This window comes from Coregonus clupeaformis, chromosome 25, assembly GCF_020615455.1.
Source record: "Coregonus clupeaformis isolate EN_2021a chromosome 25, ASM2061545v1, whole genome shotgun sequence".
Lineage (NCBI taxonomy): Eukaryota > Metazoa > Chordata > Actinopteri > Salmoniformes > Salmonidae > Coregonus > Coregonus clupeaformis.
The window spans coordinates 9,746,754-9,768,098 of record NC_059216.1 but is presented as its reverse complement, the minus strand read 5'-3'; the positions used below and the strand labels follow the sequence as shown (position 1 = coordinate 9,768,098).

Here is a 21,345-nt window from a genome sequence, read left to right as displayed (position 1 = left end):
GGGATTATTAAGAGATGCTAGAATGAGGAGCGGAACCGGAACGAGGAACTCCACCCTCTCTTTGCAGGTGATTTGTCCAAATAACCAGTGACGAAAAACCCAAACACCGGAACTACTGCTGCTCATTATCCCACACATCCCATTCCTTCCCGACAGATTCTACGGTACTAGTTATGTTTACGTAGATCTGTCCACGAGAGATTACACTACAACTCATCCCCACTGGGTCTAAAGAAAAGCACTGGGGTTTTGGCATCATGTAGGCATAATTTAGCTGGTGCCATGAAACAGATGTTTTACTGCTCTAATCACAGTAAAAAGGTCAGATGTTCAATTTGACTTCCTCCAAGCACATGTTTTGGCCATTGAAATCATTGATTTATTGATGTGTTATCCAATGCATTATTGGCAAAGTCATTAATAATACAGGTCATGTATATTTGAATAGATTTTTGTGGAAAATACGAACCATTCAGCATTAATGGTTAAAAAAAGGCTGAAAATATGCATGTGTGTGAAGGGTGAGGGTAGTCTCATGAAGATCAAGCCATAAACCAAGAACAAGTCAACGGCACATCTCAGATGATAAGCCCAGTCCAGGTGTGCCTCTCCCTTGGCCTGGCGCCTGACAGAGGCGTTATTGAGGGAGATATGGGAGGCAGATGTGGGGATAGGGTTTCATGAAAAACGCCCAGCATGTAATTCCCACATAGCTGTGGCATGGCCTTATGACCGTCTCAGACAGAGACATCACATAATTCCTTATGTGGTTGGAGTGATGTGGGGGGTTCAGGGACTGTCATCTGTCTCTCTGGACCAGTGGTAAGCTCACTCTGCCCTCAGGGAGCTAAAAGCCAGTTAGAGCACATCTCGATCCACTGAGTTGTGTGTAATGACAGTGGTCTCGGCTGACAACACCAATACATGTATAATAGGTACTATTCCAGAATAAGCATCTTCTGACCAGGGGACTATACAATATTATTCCAGCTGGAACTAGTAAGACATACAAAGAAAGAATAGTGCTCTATTTGAAAGCTTTTATAAAGCACTGACCTTCTGAGGAAACCATTGTTATGATGATGATGATTATAGTATTCTATGTGCTGTACTGATATCTTTGTGTCCTTCTCTGAATGTGCTTGTCAATATCTCTTTCTGTCATTCCCCTGGTGATTTAGTGGGGCCGCATGGGACAGATCAGCACCTATCATCAGGATTATAAAGACATAAGGGGTTTAGTCTGATAAAGCCCTGGCCACAGCCACAGCCCTAGCCTTTCCCTAATAATAATGCCCAACAAATGCTTCTCCACACGGCAGCCAGGTCATGGCTAGATGGAATACAGTTTATGTCATATTGACGTCTAAAATAGTTGTTATTTTATTTTAGATAACCTTAACCCTTTTCCTAACGTTAACCTAATTCTCCTAACCTGCTACTTTAATTCTCCTAACCGGCTGCCTAAGTTCTCCTAACCTACTACGAAAAGTAAATTCTGGTCAATTATGACAGAAGCTGTATCCCATCTAGTCAAAAGACCAGCCATGCAGGCGCACAAAGACACAGACAAAGGTCCCATGGAGAAATGCTGTAGCCTCAGCAACATCCTTATCTGGCCAGGCCAGGTCAATGCTGCTTGTGAAAAGGGGAAAATCAGTGTGATTTATAGAGCGGCACAGAAAGCTACAGATGGAGTCAGTGATAGGCGCTGCTCACCCAAAGCTGTTTAAATACACAGACAGCAATCATGGCTGATAACCTGGGCTGTGTCTCCCTGATGCTCTTTGGGGAGGAGACAATAGCTGTGCCCTAAGGCTAATTAACGGGCTCACTCTGTATGAGACGGCTCTGTTCTGCTCGTTAGTGCTGCGTACTCACAGAAATGCAGATAAACCCCCCCACCCAGTCACACACCTCCTCTCCCTTCTGCTCTCACCTTCCAAACCTCCCCTCAGATCCACCCCTCTCTCCTCCCTCTCTTCTTGGCTCCGTGGCTTGGCTGCATGCTCACTGTCCCGAAACATGATGAACCATTCAGCCCTATGGGAATTTCTCCTCCCAGCTAGCGTCAGCTACATCTGTGTCTGTCAGGGAGGACAGCAGTATCAGCAGGGATCAGGCATCCTCTCCTTTCCTCTCTGCCACAGACACTGACTGAGCTCCAACTTCACTGAGAGGGAATGAGCGTCACCAGCCAGTCCACAGCAGTTCAGGGGAAAAGTTTGCCCCTCCTCTTTCTCTCTGTCTCTCTCCTCATCAGAAACCTTCCTCTACACCTCTAGAGCATTGGTTCATTCACAAATAACAAGGTAAGGATACCATGCAACTTGTGGATACTTTTCTTCATTGGACTGCTACGTTGACTGATTTCTCAAAAAAGATTATCTCTGAAGAGATGTCCTCTCCTCTGTTGTCAACGTCTGAGCGGTGATAACTAAAGCCTTCTGTTTCCCGACATACTATATTACTCTACACTCTGGGATCTATCTATCTGGACTTCTGTAGCATGTTGGGATACTGTCAGTTGGATTTCTCAACCGCTGTGACCTCCTCCTCATCCTCTTTCCCAGGGTTGTGAATACACTTTTCAGCCCTAAGATTAACCTGGAGAGTTCCGAGCAAACCAAAGGGATTAAATATGACCTGGGAGAATCTATCTTTACACATCAAGGAGATCCTACTGTCACACTGAAGGCAACGGGGCTTGGCCGCTTGGATAGTGAAAGTCAACTGTGAGTATGTGTCTGTGGCTTGCTCTGCTTTTTCTAGAGAAACACAAGTGATTCTTCTGGGAGTTTTATATGCACAGAAGTGTGACCTCTATAAAGGCGAGCAGAAACTGCTACAAGCATGTCTGAGAGGTCTTAGCATGTATATTTAATGCTGCCTTTTACCTTAATGAAAGGAACAGTTAGGTGGTGCTCAAACAGAGAGAAAGAGTTACAGTGGAAAAGGAGCAGGCAGTCACATAGGGATACCGTATCAAATAGCAGCACACACATTTAGGTTTCTACAGTGAATCACTGATGAATTACAAATAGACAGGTTTCCTAAAGAGGTAGCAGCTCTTGGAAACTTCATACCTCTATCTCAGGTCACCTTTATATACATGTACTGTACATCTCTATACCTTGATCTCACGTCACATTTCTATACAGTTACTTAATTTTCCTCCCCATTCATCACTTTTAATCTTCCTCTTCCTCCATCACTCTATTCTCCTCTGACAGCCCACTGTGCTCCCACCCCCTGTACATCCCATTTTCTTGATATATCCCTGACCTCTCTCACACTCTATATCCTTCTGTTTATTTTCTCAAAATCTTCTTCTCCCTTTCCTTATTATTACGTTTTCTTCATCTTCCTCCCTCCTCCAGTCTTGCTTCCTTTCACATCCCTCTGGCTCTTTTTAGCTTTCTTATTCTCCTCTAATGAACCAACTCTCCTATCTCTCCTTTCCCTGTGTCTCTTCTCTTCCTCTACCTTTCGTTTCCCCTGGAGACAGGGGACTCAGGTGATTGAGAATGAGCATGTGCAGAAAAAAAGCTCATGAAGAGAACAACACTAAAGCCCTAGTCCTAGAACTTGTTACCTTGTCAACTCAACAGAAAAAGTATTATTATTATTATTATACATTGAATTTGAATTTTGTACACAGTGGGATTGTCCCCAAATGGTCCCAAGGAATCTAGCTACTGTACAACCCACTGTAGGCTGTCTCTCATCCTAAGGTTCCACTCCTCCACCTCCCAATACCATTCAATCTTTATTTTACCCATTGAAGGGGCTATGTGCCCCTCCAAGCCTTCGAACCCCTCCCCTGCTCTTTGACTGAATGAAAATGACAGAAAAAGGATTAAGCAGTGGAGCGTGATTTTAACGAGTCCTTTCAGCCCTCACACTTGGTGGAGCGTTAAAGAAATGTGTTGAGGCACAAGGCTATCAAATATTCAGGGTTAGGTTGCCACAAAACAGGAAGGATCTGCCAAACTTGGAGACATGACAAATGGGACAGTGGTAGTGGTAAAGACCTTGTTTCCCCTGTGTCCAATGGAGCCTCACATATGGGAAGATAAAGAGCCTCATTGTTATCACAAGGCAATTAGGAATCATGTCTGGGGAGAAGTCAAGGCTTTCTACAATACTGTATATCACCAGAACCAGAGTTCACTTGAGTTGCTATAGGGGAGAGTGGGGTAAGTTGAGCCAAAGGAGTAAGTTGAGCCACCCTTGTTTCTAGGAAACCATACACAAAATGTATCACTTGACCAAATATTTAGGAAGAGGTCATCATTTCATGGAGTATGTGAAGGAAGAAACCACATGGAAAAAGTGAAAAACCCACTGGGCAAAAACTGGTTGAATTAATGTTGTGTCAACATAATTTCAACAAAGAAATGCAATGTTATGACATTGAATCAACGTGGAAAACTGATTGGATTTACAAAAAGTAATCAACGTAAGGGAATTTCGTATTTTTTCACCCAACTTAAATCCAATGTCATGGTGACACTTTTTGCTGATTTCATGTTGAATTCACGTTAGTTGACAACTCAACCAAATGTAATTCAAAAATAGACGTTGATCTGACGTCTGTGCCCAGTGCGAAGCAAGTTAGCTCAAATTAATGTATTGTGTTAGAGGTTTCATGATGCTTATATCTAAACCAAAGTAGATAATTTTAAGAATGTTCTTTACATCAGTTGGGGTCTCTATAAGCTTAAATATGAGGGTAAGTTGAGCCAATGGCCTTGGGGTAAGTTGAGCCAATGGTTGAGCCAATGGTAAGTTTAGCAAATTGAAGTGTTTTCTTCCCAGGTACAATGCAAGGCATTATCGCTGGGATATGAGGTAACAACTAGGCCTGGCCTAAGTTAAAATCAAAAAAAAAAAATACTAAGTGTTTGTTAGGTGTTAAGCCTCTGTTAAAAGATGCTTAATCCTTGGCCTACAATTTCCGTGGGCCCGCGGATATCTAATTAACATAATAAAAAAATCCCCATCAAAATCTGTCTGTTTAAGTTAGAGATATGTGTTTTTGCATGGGCTACGTCTCAATCCACCGCATCCACCGATATATATATATATATATATATATATTAAAAAAATTAAAAAATTGCCTTTGCGCATCTGCGGTGAAAGGTGGCAGAGCTAGAGCTGTGTTTGTCAGACCATGAGACATCCCGAAAATCGGTCTTCTCATGAAAACGTTTGTAGCGTCAGAACGGCTTGGCCTAAAAAACTATTATGGCCACTCCATTGAAAGATGGGACTCTCACGAACACGATGGTGTTCTCCGTTTTGATCTAGGACGCCCCACAAGACTCATCTGAAGTCGGTACAACCTCTTCTGCCAACTTCTGTCTGTAGTGTCCGAACGGTTTGGGCTGCACACTAATATGACCCCTCTGTGGAAAGTAAGGGGATAAATACAGTACATGTCAAAAAAAAAATATATATAGTTTCCTGGTCTTTCATATAGCTCTCAGATATTTTGGGGGGACTATCTGTTGTTCCATGTAGTGAATCTGTTATTCAATGTGTTTCTATTGGCTAATAGCAGTAATGCCAAATTCAATGTTTCATCCAATAATTTTTTTATATATATTTTTGATACCTTAAGGGGTCTTAAAATTAGGGTAAAATGATTAAAAAACTAAAGACAAAGCAATTGTGATTGTGTTGAATTGTGATTTGGAAAAAAAGATAGACATGATCCACGTTTCCATCCAGTTTTTATGCGAGTAAAAAAAATTATAACTACAACTGTGATGGAAACAGGAAGTTTCGGTGCAATTTAATAAATGCCAACAGATCATTTGTTTGTTCGACATGGTGGGATCTTTTTGTGTCGGTAAAATGTATTATGCGAGAAATGGAGGTGGAAACGCCTTTATGTACAAATATTGATATAATAACCATCATATCGAAGTAAACTTGGAGTCACACAATGACATGTTGTGTGGTCCTCCCACTACGACTCGGGAAACCATGCAGTTTATTAGGCTACATATGAAATAAGTTATGATGAACTTCACAGGGTTGTGAAAGTGCACAGTGATCTTGATGCTCCATTCCAATAAATATCGAGGGTCTTATTCTGGTGACATGATGATCTATGCTTGACTGCCATTTGACAAAAAAAATATACAGTGCTATGAAAAGTATTTGCCCCCTTTCTAATTTTCTCTACTTTTGCAAATTTGTGATACTGAATGTTATCAGATCTTCAACCAAAACCTAATATTAGATAAAGGGAACATAAGTGAACAAATAACACAACAATTACATATTTATTTCATTTATTTCATAAACAAAGTTATGCAACACCCAATTCCCCTGTGTGAAAAAGTAATTGCCCCCTTACACTCAATAACTAGTTGTGCCACCTTTAGCTGCAATGACTCCAACCAAATGCTTCCTGTAGTTGTTGATAAGTCTCTCACGTTGCTGTGGAGGAATTTTGGCCCACTCTTCCATGCAGAACTGCTTTAACTCAGTGACGTGTGGGTTTTCAAGCATGAACTGCTCGTTTCAAGTCCTGCCACAACATCTCAATTGGGATTAGGTCTTGACTTTGACTAGGCCATGTGGACAACTACAAATACCTAGGTGTCTGGTTAGACTGTAAACTCTCCTTCCAGACTCACATAAAGAATCTCCAATCCAAAGTTAAATCTAGAATCGGCTTCCTATTTCGCAACAAAGCCTCCTTCACTCATGCTGCCAAACATGCCCTCGTAAAACTGACTATCCTACCGATCCTTGACTTCGCGATGTCATTTACAAAATAGCCTCAACACTCTACTCAGCAAATTGGATGTAGTCTATCACAGTGCCATCCGTTTTGTCTCCAAAGCCCCATACACTACCCACCACTGTGACCTGTACGCTCTTGTTGGCTGGTCCTCACCACATGTTCGTCAGTCAAACCCACTGGCTCCAGGCCATCTATAAATCACTGCTAGGCAAATCCCCGCCTTATCTTAGCTCATTGGTCACCATAGCAGTACCCACCCGTAGTCTGCGCTCCAGCAGGTATATCTCACTGGTCATTCCCCAAAGCCAACACCTCCTTTGGCCGCCATTCCTTCCAGTTCTCTGCTGCCAATGACTGGAACGAATTGCAAAAATCTCTGAAGCTGGAGACTCTTATCTCCGTCACTAACTTTAAGCATCAGTTGTCAGAGCACCTTACCGATCACTGCACCTGTACACAGCCCATCTGAAATTAGCCCACCCAACTACCTCATCCCTATATTGTTATTTATTTTGCTCTTTTGCACCCCAGTATCTCTATTTGCACATAATCTCTTGCACATCTAGCATTCCAGTGTTAATACTATTGTAATTATTTTGCACTATAGCCTATTTATTGCCTTACCTCCATAACTTGCTACATTTGCACACACTGTATATATATTTTCTGTTGTATTTTTGACTTTATGTTTTTTTACCCCATATGTAACTCTGTGTTGTTTTTATTGCACTGCTTTGCTTTATCTTGGCCAGGTCGCAGTTGTAAATGAGAACCTGTTCTCAACTGGCTTACCTGGTTAAATAAAGGTTAAATAAAAATAAGAATTCCAAAATGTCCAATTTGTTGCTTTTTAGCCATTTTAATGTAGACTTGATTGTGTGTTTTGGATCATTGTCTTGCTGCATGACCCAGCTGCGATTCAGCTTCAGCTCACAGACAGATGGTCTGACATTCTCCTGTAGAATGATCTGATACAGAGCAGAATTCATGGTTCCTTCTATTAAGGCAAGTCGTCCAGGTCCTGAGGCAGCAAAGCATCCCCAAACCATCACACCACCACCACCATGCTTGACATTTGGTATGATGTTCTTACTGTGGAATGCAGAGTTTGGTTTTCGCCAGGCATTACTGGAACCACTATCACACTTTATTTTGATAGTCCGGATAGTCCATCTGTAGATGCTTTACATACGGTCATACTATCAAGAAACTACCTGTTGATAAGCAACTGCTTACTAAGGTTAAGGTTAGGGTTAGGTTTAGAATAACGGGTTAGGGTTAAGGTTAGGGTTGGGGCTAGGGTTAGGGTTAGGGTTAGGTTTAGGATATGGGTTAAGGTTAGGGCTGTGGCTTGTAGATAGTTTAAATGTTACTGATAGTCTGTAGAGCATCTACAGATGGACTATCCAAATAAAGTGTTACTGTGTTTTCAAAACTGTAATGTTTACATGAATTAAGATTATTTCTAGGGATACACAGCATCCTGCAATATATGTAGATATATTTGTTGGAAATAATACTATTTTTCTCTTAATGGAGTGATGCAGAATGTAAATAAATTCTAAATGTACCCCACTCTCCCCTATTAGGCAACACCTGCAAGTATAGGAATAATATATTACTGTATTTCATATTGTATTTCAAAGTCTACGTATTCTTCAGTTCTAGTGACTTTTTGGCAGCTATTTGGCAGGTCCAAAAGGCTTCTTAACAGCTTCTACCCACAAGCCATAAGACTCCTGAACAGCTAATCAAATGGCTACCCGGACTATTTGGATCACTTTAACTCTACCTACATGTACATATTACCTCAATTACCTCAACTAACCTGTGCTCCCGCACATTGACTCTGTACCGGTACCCCCTGTTTATAGCCTCGCTACTGTTATTTTACTGCTGCTCTTTAATTTATATTATTATTATTTTTTGCTATCTATTTTTTGCTTAACACTTATTTTTCTTAAAACTGCATTGTTGGTTAAGGGCTTGTAAGTAAGCATTTCACTGTAAGGTCTACACCTGTTTTATTCGGCGCATGTGACAAATACAATTTGATTTGATTTGATTACACCCAAGCACATTTCACCCACCTGGTTGAAAATGACTTTAGAGAAGTTGCCAGTAAGCATAAATACTCTAAAGATAACCTCAGCGCAGAAGAGTTTGTAGAACTAAAAGGTATGCAAAACAACTATAATCTTCTACTTTGCTGTTGTGGTACAAAGTTATGAACAATATCACAAGGGCATTATGAACAATAGAACAACAGAGAATTCTATGTCCCCTTACACACAAACCCTACGAATCATATTGAGTGAAATGTATGCATATATTAACAGTGCTTTAGACCAAGGTTGGATTACTAAAAAGGAGAGGGCATATAGTCTCTGGTAATGATAGCCTCACAGAAACGCTATCCCAATTTGTAGATTTTTTCATTACAAAGTTGGTTCCTTCCCTCCCAGCATTCTTGGGCGACCCCTGATGTGCTACAGTTCCTTGAGAATGTAAAAGTTGAATCTAATGATATACTTGTAACTATGGATGTTCAAAGTCTTTATACAAACATTCCCCATGCAGGAGGCCTCTTCCACTATCTAGATACACACCCATGAAGGTCTGCTGCCCCATTCTGGTATTATTTTGACATTAACCGAAATGGCCTTATCTATTAACTTTTTTTCAATATGCCGGTGAACAGCGATGGGAGCTGCAAATGGTGCTCATTTGTTAATGGGTTTCTGAGAAGAAAAAATCATTAACAATGCTGTATCTAACCCGTTCTTTTCTAATATTGTCTTGTGGCACCGATACATTGATGATATTCTAGTAGTCAGGAGGGGCACAGAAAATAATTTGAGCAGATTTTTGTTGTATGCTAATCCCCATTTATCATTTACAGAAGAAAAACATTGCACTTCCTCTGTCAATTTCCTCAACCTCACAATTTTGGGGTAATAGGTGATAGCCTATGCTTAAAACAACTATTTTTTTGCAAACTTCAGTAGGCTCCAGTCTTAAGACATGATAGTAATCATCCTAAACCTCTAAAACGCAATATTCCTACTGGTCAATTCCTTAGACTAAGGCGAAACTGCAGCAAATCTAATGATTTTGAGACTAAAGCTGAAATAATGAAAAAGAGGTTCCTTGAACGCGGCTTAGTGAGCTCCTCAACATGACTTATAAACAATCCCTCTACACCAAAAAAGACAAACGTGAGAAATCTGCTAGGGTTTGTTTTCCCCACTGAATAGCTTAGAACACCTCTGATGGGCAGATAAAAAGCGTGATCGTCAAACACTGGAACATTCTCCAGAGTGACCCTTGCTCAAAGACTTTGCGTCTAACCCTCCCCTGATATGCTTTAGGAGGGGTCGCGTCGCAACATCAGAGACCTACTGGTGCACAGTGTGCTCCCGGTTTTCGGTGGATTTGAAGTGAGGAGGTTGGCGGGCGAGAGTTTGAGGGAGTGCAGGGTTTAGCATTTCTCTCGAGAAGCCTAAAAATAGATTTTGTCTTGTTAAAGTTGAATCTTTTCAGGAGTCGGGTAATTGGTTACTAGGAGGAGGATTGGAGGGAAAGAGAGAGGGTGTTGAAAAGACTGAGGGAGGCAGAGGATGGGTTTGAATCTGTTGAAGCTAGCAATAACAAGGGAGAGGGTATGTCGAGGAAGATTGATGTCAAGTTCAAACAGAGTGAGCCGACACCAGTTCAAGTCCTGGAGGTGAAATGGAAGGGGTAGAAGATGTTGTGAGGAGCTCGGAGCCCGAGCCTTGCATTGATGGACATGGTTATGATAAAGATATATTTGGTCCAGTGGGAGTGAGATTTATGAAGAGGGTGAAACTAGGCCTTTTGGCTGATCCATGTGTGGTTTCAGGTTGGGTGGAAAAGATGGTGGGTGCTGTTGAGTCAGTGAAGGTAACCCAAAGTGGATGTGTGATGTTTGTTTGTGTGTCTTCAGATCAGAGGGAGCAGGCAGTCTGTGCGACGCAACTTGGGGAAAGACCTGTATCTGGCTTTGCCCTTAGGTACAGGGCACCATTGAAGGGAGTGATTTCTGGGGTAGCGTTAAGTGTGGAGGTGGAGCAATTTAAGTTGAAGATTCCTGGTGTTTGTGTTGCCCGCCCGTTGGTGCAATGCAGATCCTGTGGGGAGCGTGGTGAAACAGAGGTGACACAGTCTGTTCTTTTGAGATTTGATTCAGAGTCTTTACTTGACAAAGTAATGTTAGGATATATGAGTAATGCTGTTAGAACTTTTGTGCCGAATACACAACAGTGTTATAGGTGTCACGTTTATGGGTATGTCGCAGCAGTGTGTATGAGGGAGATTCCAAGATGAGGGAAGTGTGCAGGAGGACATGGGACAGAGGAATGTGTAGTTTCGGTGGAAAAAGTTGTGTGTGTCAACTGTAGGGGTGCCTGTGTTGCTGGGTTCGGAGGTGTCAGGTGCGAGAGAGGTAGGTTGAGGTGGTAGTGCAGAAGATGTCATATGCTGAGGCAGTGAAGAAAGTAGAGGAAGGTGGATCAAGGGTGAAGGATTCTGAGAGGATCCCTGTGAATAGTAGATCTCTGCCAGAACAGAGGGATAGGCCAATGAGTGATATATAATTTCAGTAAGTTTGGCTTCTTAGCGTTCATAGCAATGGTTATGAACTGTACCGCAGAGATGGAACGTAAGTCAAAGAAAATAGATGTTGTGATGGCAGCTGCAGAGAAGTACTTGGGGGAACGAGATTTGACTTCAGAAGAGTTTGTCACGAACAGAAGAGGACCCAAGAGCGCAAGTTCAAATTCAGAGTTCTTTATTCAAGGTTACAGGCGGGAAGAGGAGTCCCAGGGGTGTCAGGGGTCTTTCAGGGTCCTCCTGTGGGTACCTGTGCTCCGGGGGTCACCAAATGTCCGGGGGTGTCCAGTCCAAGTGCTTAGTGTGTGTGTTCCCCAGTGATGGAGCGGCGTATCGGGCTGAGGGTGGTGAAACGTCTGGGCACGCTCATCTGGTGGTCGGAGACCTGGGGGAACACACACACACAACAGCAAATGAATGGCAGGCAGAAGTACAGATCAGGGCTGGGCAAATATCGTGGTGAGAGACAGAAGGCAGAAACGAGTTACCGGAGGGGGCTGAAGATCGGAGAGTAGTCGAGGTCCAGAAGGCAGGTTGGGATAGACGGGGCAGTAGAACAAGGAGGCAGTCAAGAAAGGATCGGTATCACAAACAGGAGTCAGAGCGCAGACAGGCAGGTTACTGGTCCGGGTTAGAAGACGATCTGACAGGGCTTGGCTGAAAACCAGGGCTTGATATACTGGGAGAGGTAGTGGGGAAATGCAGTTCAGCTGGCAGAGTAATTAGAACAGAGTGAGGCAAGGTGAGGATAGTTAGGCTGAGTAGAGAGAGGGAGGTGAGCAGAGTGGAAGATAATTGAATGCAATTAATGTTGCTACCAGGAAGAGAGAGTGCTCATGACAGGACCCCCCCTCCAAGGGACGGCCCCAGAAGTCCCAAGAACAACATCATGCCGGGAGGGTGGAGGGGAGCAGGCGGCGGGTCAGAACTCCTCCGAGCGGTCCGAGTGAATCTCCTCATCCTCAGAAGGAGCTGGAGGGTCACGGTCGGGAGACAGGACAGGCACTGAGACAGGAGCAGGGGCGGGCCGGACGGCTAGGGACCCCTCTTGGCGGCCCCTACGGATTGCAGGCTGATCAGGATGTAGTCGGTGGAAGTCAGTGATAAGGGTCCGGTCCACTATCCTCCTGGCCGGGATCCAGGTCCTCTCCTCTGGACCATATCCCTCCCAATCAACGAGGTACTGGAGACCCTACCCCTTCGCCTAGAGCGGAGCAGCCGCCGGACGGTGAAGACAGGACCGCCATCTACGAGGCGCGGAGGAGGTGGCGCCGGAGCTGCAGGGACCAGGGGACTTTCATGGACCGGCTTGACCTTGGAGACGTGGAAGGTGGGGTGGACCCGCATGGAAGCGGGCAACTGAAGTCGGACCGCCGTTGGACTGATGACTTTCTGCACAGGAAAAGGACCAATGAAGCGAGGGGCCAGCTTTCGTGATACAACCCGCAGCGGCAGATCCCGGGCAGACAGCCAGACCTTCTGACCAACCCGGTAAGTAGGTGCTGGGGTCCTCCGTCGGTTGGCACCGACGGCGTAGCTGGTTCCAGACTTCAGGAGCACAGTGCGAGCCTGGGCCCAAGTGCGGCGGCAGCGGCGGGCATACGCAAGAGCAGACGGACAGGTGGCATCCGCCTCCTGGCTGGCAAACAGTGGAGGTTGATACCCGTAGACACACTGAAAGGGGGAGAGCCCGGTGGAGGAACTGGTGAGTGAATTATGGGCATATTCCACCCAGAGCAGGTGTTGAGCCCAGGCCCGGGGATTTTGGGAAGCCACACACCTCAGTGCCTTCTCCAGCTCCTGGTTCATGCGTTCAGTCTGGCCGTTTGACTGCGGGTGGAATCCAGACGATAGGCTGGCGGTGGCCCCAAGGAGATGACAGAACTCCCTTCCAAAGGTTGCTGAGAATTGCGGGCCCCGGTCTGACACTATATCCTGGGGTAGGCCATGGATACGAAACACATGTTCCAGGACCACCTGGGAGGTCTCTTTAGCAGAGGGTAGTTTGGGAAGGGGCACGAAGTGGGTCATCTTACTAAAGCGGTCAACAATGGTAAGGATGACTGTGTGTCCGTCAGAGGGCGGAAGGCCCGTAACAAAGTCCAGTGAAACGTGGGACCAGGGCCTCTTGGGTATGAGTAGGGGTTGCAGCAACCCAGCAGGAGGCTGGTTGGGAGTCTTGTTTCGGTTACAAGTGGGACAAGCTCGGATGAATTCTCGGACATCCCGTCTCATCCCCCGCCACCAGAACCGCTGGCGGACCAGATGAAGGGTGCGAGTGATGCCGGGATGACAGGCCAGACGGGATTCGTGCCCCCACTGAATCACAGGTGACCTGAGATTTGCTGGAACAAACAGACGGTTGGGGGCGCTGGTGCTTGGACCTGGCTGGTCCCGAAGAGCCTCCATGACCTGCTTCTCGATCTCCCAGGTGAGGGCCGCTACGACCAAGTGGCTGGGAAGAATGGGAGCTGTCATGGCGGTGGTCTCGTCCTTCTGAAACATCCGGGAAAGAGCATCAGGTTTGATGTTGCGAGATCCCGGGCGGTAGGAGAGCGTGAAATTGAAGCGCGTAAAGAACAGAGACCACCGCTGTTGACGGGAGTTCAGCCTCCTGGCTGTTTGGATATACTCCAGGTTCTTGTGGTCTGTCCACACTACGAATGGTTCCTTTGACCCCTCTAACCAGTGCCGCCATTCTTCAAAGGGCGAGCTTGACAGCCAACAGCTCGCGGTTCCCAATGTCGTAGTTGCATTCGGCAGGGGTTAGCCGGACGGGAGTAGAAGGCACAGGGGTGCATCTTGCCATCCTCAGCTGCTCTTTGAGAAAGCACTGCACCCACTCCCACGTCCGAAGCATCTACCTCCACCACAAACTGCCTTGCTGCATCTGGCATCTGGAGGATGGGAGCAGAAGTGAAACATGTCTTGAGGATATTGAAGGCCTTATCAGCAGCTGATGTCCATTGGTACGGTTGTTTAGTGCTGGTTAGCGCCGTGAGGGGTGCAGCCACTGTGCTATAGTTTCTGATGAATCTCCTATAAAAGTTGGCAAAGCCCAGGAACTGTTGCAACTTCTTCCGAGACTCAGGAACTGGCCAGGAAGTGACAGCCGACACCTTCGTGAGATCCATCTGAATGCTGCCCTCGGTCACCACATACCCCAGGAATGAAACGGTCTTGGCATGGAACTCGCACTTCTCTGCCTTCACGAAAAGAGAGTTCTCCAGCAGGCGGCGCAGGACCAACCGGACGTGGTGCGTGTGTTCTGACAGAGTCTTTGAGAATATTAAAATATCGTCAAGGTACACAAATACGAACGTATTTAGCATGTCCCTGAGGATATCATTCACTAGGGCTTGAAAAACTGCTGGGGCATTGGTGAGGCCGAAGGGCATGACGAGATATTCATAGTGGCCGGTTGGTGTGTTGAACGCTGTCTTCCATTCGTCTCCCTCCCTCATCCGCACCAGATGGTAGGCATTGCGAAGGTCCAGCTTAGTGAATACAGTGGCTCCCTGCAGCAGTTCGAAGGCAGACGAAAGTAAGGGCAGTGGGTAGCGATTCTTAACCGTGATGTCGTTCAGACCCCGGTAATCTATGCATGGACGAAGAGAACCGTCCTTCTTGCCGACAAAGAAGAATCCCGCTCCTGCGGGGGAAGACGACGGTCCTAATTATCCCGGAGGCAAGAGAGTCATTAATGTAGTCCTCCATGGCCTTTCTTTCCGGGGCTGACAGTGAATACAGACGACCCTTGGGAGGTGCTGTGCCAGGCAGGAGATCAATCGCGCAGTCATAGGGTCTGTGTGGGGGTAGAGATGTCGCCTTGGATTTGTTGAACACCTCTTTCAGGCTGTGGTAACAGGCCGGAACATTGGATATGTCGGAGGTAGCGCTAGATCCTTCCCGGTGAACGGGCAGGGTGGCCCCCCTTAAACAGGTCTGGTGACAACTCCTTCCCCACTCACGGACTGTTCCTGTCTCCCAGTCGATGTGGGGGTTGTGCTGACGGAGCCACGGGTATCCAAGAATGAGTGGTTGGCCAGGTGAGTGTAGGAGGTGAAACTGGATGGACTCCTGGTGGTTTCCTGACAGCAGGATTGTCACAGGGGCGGAGATATGAGTGACAGTGCCAAGATGATGCCCATCCAGGGCTCGTGCAGGAATGGGTTGTGTCAGTTGATGATGGTTCACGCCCAGTTGCTGTGCAAGCTCAGGGTCCATGATGTTTGCTTCGGCTCCGGAATCCACAAGGGCGGCCAATGTATGAGTCTTGTCAGAAAGCTGAAGGCGGAGATGAAGCAGGGTCTTTCGGATGGAGGGAGACTGAAGGCTTGTTGAGCTCACCCGGATCTCCCCTACACCTGGTGAGCTGCGGCTTTTGCCGGACAAGTAGCGACACGGTGATTCTCGCCACCACAGTAGAGGCAAAGGTTGGAGCTTAGACGGGCGCCCGACGCTCCTCGGGAGTCAGAGAGGCACGGCCAATCTCCATGGGCTCAGGCTGATTGAGTTGGCTATGGGACTTGACAGGCAGGGGCTGGACAGAAGCGGTATCGACCCGAGTACGGATGGCAGGTTGACTGAGACGGCCCTTCTCCCTCCTCCGGGTCTGTATACGGCGGTCAATGCGAACGGCAAGGTCAATGGCGGCATCAAGCGTTGAGGGCGGGTCATGGGAAACAAGCTCGTCCCTGATATAGTCCGCCAGGCTATGGAGGAAGGCTTGCACCAGTGCCTCTGGGTTAAACGAGCTTTGACTGGCCAGGGTACGAGAAGTCAATGGAGAAGTCTGCCACTGTCCGATTGCCCTGACGGATGGTGAGCAGAGCTTGTGACGCTTCGGCTGTTGGCGAGCCTAGGTCAAAGACCTTTAACATCTCCTCCTCAAAGGCACTGAAGGAGGCACAGGCTGGGGTTTGCCGGTCGAATTCCGCCGTTCCCCACAACCGAGCTCGACCGGTGAGATGTGTGATGACATACCCCACCTTGGCTCCCTCTGTTGAGAAAGTCCTGGGCTGTAGTGCAAACTGGATTCGGCAGCTGCTCAAGAATGGTCTTACTTGCTTCTGGTTGCCATCAAAACGTTCCGGGTTCCCAATCCTTGGTTCAGGAGCGTGGGGATCTGGTGGCAGCACTGCCGGGCCTGCAGCATTGGGACCTCCAGCGGAGGGATGAAGGAGTATCGGTGGTACAGGAACAAAAGGACCAGGGGGGTGCAGGTGGAGTAGCCGGGCTTGAGAGTAGTTGCAGGGCTTGGGCTAGCTGTTGTTGCTGCAGTTGGAACTGTTGTTGCTGCTGGTTGAATAGCTGGAGAAGGGAAGCGATGTCGCCAGCCATCCGATTTATGTCTCCCTCAGAGCGTTCCAGTCGCTGTAGGGCAGTCCTCTCTGGCTCTTCCTCCATCGTGGTCAGGGAGTGCGCTGGGTCCATGATGGTCAGATCGTTCTGTCACGAACAGAAGAGGACCCAAGAGCGCAAGTTCAAATTCAGAGTTCTTTATTCAAGGTTACAGGCGGGAAGAGGAGTCCCAGGGGTGTCAGGGGTCTTTCAGGGTCCTCCTGTGGGTACCTGTGCTCCGGGGGTCACCAAATGTCCGGGGGTGTCCAGTCCAAGTGCTTAGTGTGTGTGTCCCCAGTGATGGAGCGGCGTATCGGGCTGAGGGTGGTGAAACGTCTGGGCACGCTCATCTGGTGGTCGGAGACCTGGGGGAACACACACACACAACAGCAAATGAATGGCAGGCAGAAGTACAGATCAGGGCTGGGCAAATATCGTGGTGAGAGACAGAAGGCAGAAACGAGTTACCGGAGGGGCTGAAGATCGGAGAGTAGTCGAGGTCCAGAAGGCAGGTTGGGATAGACGGGGCAGTAGAACAAGGAGGCAGTCAAGAAAGGATCGGTATCACAAACAGGAGTCAGAGCGCAGACAGGCAGGTTACTGGTCCGGGTTAGAAGACGATCTGACAGGGCTTGGCTGAAAACCAGGGCTTGATATACTGGGAGAGGTAGTGGGGAAATGCAGTTCAGCTGGCAGAGTAATTAGAACAGAGTGAGGCAAGGTGAGGATAGTTAGGCTGAGTAGAGAGAGGGAGGTGAGCAGAGTGGAAGATAATTGAATGCAATTAATGTTGCTACCAGGAAGAGAGAGTGCTCATGACAGAGTTACAGGGTGTGTTGAGTGGTAGTGTCCCGTCCTCTCGGGTCATTGGCCTGGGGTGTGATCTGATAGGGTTAAAGTAGTGGAATAAGGTGGTGGGTTTTAATGAGTGTAGGGTTAGTTGTTAGGGAAATTTTCAATATATTTGTATTTAATTTTTCCCGTTTCCCCTTTTCCCTGTCACGGATTCTGCCGAGGCTGCTCCTCCTCCTAGTTCGGGCAGGCTTCGGCGTTCGTCGTCCCCAGAGTACTAGCTGCCACCGTTGAATGTTTCTATGTGTGATTGCGTTTGTCTGTCTGTCACACCTGAGTCCGTTTGTGTCTGATTACGTGTTCTATAAGTTGCCTGTGTTGTATTGGTTAGGTTGTGTGTTGTTTTTCGCCTGTCCGTAGTGCTGCGTGTTTTTTCTCTGTTTTGTTGTTTTACGCATTGTTGCGTAATTGCTCGCCTCTGTCGTTTTGAGGCCGTTCTTTGTATCTTTGCCTTGTGGTTCACAAGTAAACTTTGTTGGACTAAGCTTCGGTGTCCTGCGCCTGACTCCCACACCACATACACCTCAGCCTTGACAGAACAACACACCAGTATGGAGTCAGCAGGAGCAGTGACGGCACCCAAGTCGCTGGAGGATCGGATCAGCGACCAAGACACCATGATCCGGCAACTTGGGGCCGCCATGAACGAGGTGTCCAACACTCTACGCCGGTTGGTTACGGGAGAGGTGCCCACGCCTTCTCACACCATCCCGTCACCAACGGCCAGTCCTCCTCTCTCAGCACCGGGACCCAGTGGCATTCGGCTCTCGCTCCCGAGGGCATATGATGGTTCTGCAGCCGGGTGTCAGGGGTTCCTCCTGCAGGTGGAACTCTACCTGGCCACCATACACCCAGCACCCTCGGGATACGAGAGCGTCTCCGCCCTCATCTCCTGTCTATCCGGCAAGGCGTTGGAGTGGGCCAACGCCGAATGGAGGGGAATAGACGCCGCTACCATCACCTACGCGGAGTTCTCCCGCCGCTTCAGGACTGTCTTCGATCATCCACCTGAGGGGAAGGCGGCGGGGGAGCGTCTGTTCCACCTCCGACAGGGGAAGAGGAGCGCACAGGAGTTCGCCCTGGAGTTCCGGACTCTAGCGGCGGATGCGGGGTGGAATGAGAGGGCCCTCATCGACCATTACCGGTGTAGCCTACGAGAGGACGTTCGTCGTGAGATGGCCTGCAGGGACACCAACCTATCCTTCGACCAGTTGGTGGACATCTCCATCCGTCTCGACACCCTGCTGGCTACCCGCGGGACGTCCCCGAGTGGGGGTCGTCCATTCCACCCTCCAGCACCTCCGAGCCGATTCCCATGGAGCTCGGAGGTGCTGGCGCTAGAGAGAGGAGGAGAGAGAGCCGTAGGGGGGCCATCCCCTGCACCAACTGTGGCCGTGGAGGACACACCGCGGCCAGGTGCTGGGGAGGGTCTCCTGGGAGAGGGGACAACAGGTCACGCACTGGGGAGTCATTCCAGGTGAGTAGGCGCCCCACTTACCCAGAGCTCTCTGTTGGTCACATGTGTATACCTGTGAGATTTCCACAGGTGGCACCTCATTCCCAGCATAAGGCGCTTATAGATTCAGGCGCAGCTGGGAATTTTGTTGATCGTGCATTTTGTTATAGGTTAGGAATTCCCCTTCGGCCAGTAGAAGCCCCCTTTCCTGTTCATGCCCTAGACAGCCGGCCGTTGGGGTCGGGGTTGATCAGAGAAGTCACAGCACCACTTAAGATGACTACGCAGGGGGGTCATGAGGAGATCATTCAGTTTTATCTGATTGACTCTCCTGCGTATCCCGTGGTGCTGGGGCTTCCCTGGTTAAGCGCCCATGATCCTACCATTGCGTGGCAACAGAGGGCTCTTATGGAGTGGTCTGCCCAGTGTGTAGGGAGATGTCTAGGTGTTTCCTTAGGGCGACCTCGGTGGAGAGTCCGAACCAAGTGCCCGCAATGCGCATTCCCCCTGAATATGAGGATTTAGCACTTGTGTTCAGCAAAACGAGGGCAACACGGCTACCACCTCATAGACAGGGGGATTGTGCGATAGATCTCCAAACAGGAGCGGCACTTCCGCGGAGCCGTGTGTATCCCCTGTCTCAAGAGGAGACAGCGGCTATGGAGACTTACATAGCCGAGTCCTTGGCACAGGGATACATACGGTCCTCCACTTCCCCGGTTTCCTCGAGTTTCTTTTTTGTGAAGAAGAAGGACGGGGGTTTGCGCCCGTGTATCGATTACCGTAGTCTCAATCAGATCACGGTTAAGTACAGTTACCCTCTTCCACTGATTAAGACTATAACAGAATCATTACGCGGAGCGCGGTTCTTCACAAAGTTGGATCTCAGGAGCGCGTACAATCTGGTGCGCATTAGGGAGGGGGATGAATGGAAAACAGCATTTAGCACCACCTCAGGTCATTACGAGTATCTCGTCATGCCATACGGGTTGATGAATGCTCCTTCAGTCTTCCAATCCTTTGTTGACGAGATTTTCCGGGACATGCATGGGCAGGGTGTGGTAGTATACATCGACGACATCCTAGTGTACTCTTCTACACGAGCCGAGCATGTAGCCCTGGTGCGCCGAGTGTTGAGGAGACTGTTGGAGCATGACTTGTATGCCAAGGCAGAGAAATGCTTGTTCTTCCAGGAGTCCGTCTCCTTTTTGGGTTATCGGTTGTCTGCGTCTGGTGTGAAGATAGAGGTTGACCGTGTGTCGGCCGTGCGTAATTGGCAAACTCCAACCACTGTAAAAGAGGTGCAGCAGTTTTGGGGTTTTGCTAATTACTACCGGAGGTTTATCCAGGGCTTTGGACAGGTTGCAGCTCCCATTACGTCCCTGTTAAAGGGGGGTCCGGTTCGCTTGCAGTGGTCAGCTGAGGCGGACAGGGCATTTGTCAAACTGAAAAACCTGTTCACCTCGGCTCCGGTGCTGGCGCATCCGGATCCCTCTTTACCATTCCAAGTAGAGGTAGACGCGTCCGAGGCCGGTATTGGGGCAGTCCTGTCGCAACGGTCCGGCACGCCACCTAAGCTCCGCCCCTGTGCGTTCTATTCTAAGAAGCTCAGCTCGGCGGAGCGTAATTATGACGAGGGGGACAGGGAGCTGTTAGCTGTAGTCCAGGCCCTAAAGGTGTGGAGGCATTGGCTTGAGGGGGCTCAACACCCTTTCCTCATTCTGACTGACCACCGTAACCTGGAGTACATCCGGGCAGCTAGGAGATTGAACCCTCGTCAGGCTAGGTGGAACATGTTCCTGACCCGGTTTGTTTTAAGATCACATACATCCCAGGGTCCCAGAACGGTAAGGCAGACGCCCTGTCCCGGCGGTATGACACAGAGGAGAGGTCCATTGAACCTACTCCCATACTGCCGGAGTCTTGTCTGGTGGCTCCGGTGGTGTGGGAGGTCGATGCGGAGATCGAGCGGGCACTGCGTACCGACCCTACTCCCCCGAAAGTGTCCTGTGGGGGCGGACGACGTTCCGCTCGAGGTTCGTGATCGCCTTATCTATTCGGCTCATACATCACCCTCCTCTGGACATCCAGGTATTGGCCGGACAGTGCACTGCCTTAGCGTGAAATACTGGTGGCCAACGTTAGCTAAGGATGTGAGGGTTTATGTCTCCTCCTGCTCGGTGTGCGCCCAGTGTAAGGCACCTAGACATTTGCCCAGGGAAAGTTACATCCCCTGCCCGTTCCACAACGACCATGGTCCCACCTCTCGGTGGATTTTGTGACCGACCTACCCCCCTCC

General features: G+C 48.2%; 1 protein-coding gene across 1 annotated transcript in view; it reads left to right on the top strand.

Moving 5' to 3' along the window:
- Positions 1–2,038: 2,038 nt before the first annotated feature.
- LOC121539251 (muscarinic acetylcholine receptor M5) overlaps positions 2,039–21,345 on the top strand; it is a 41,084-nt gene continuing 21,777 nt past the window's right edge. Inside the window, exon 1 of the mRNA XM_041847603.1 lies at positions 2,039–2,735. The gene's annotated coding sequence lies outside the window, so the exon portion shown is untranslated. The remainder of the gene's footprint in view (positions 2,736–21,345) is intronic.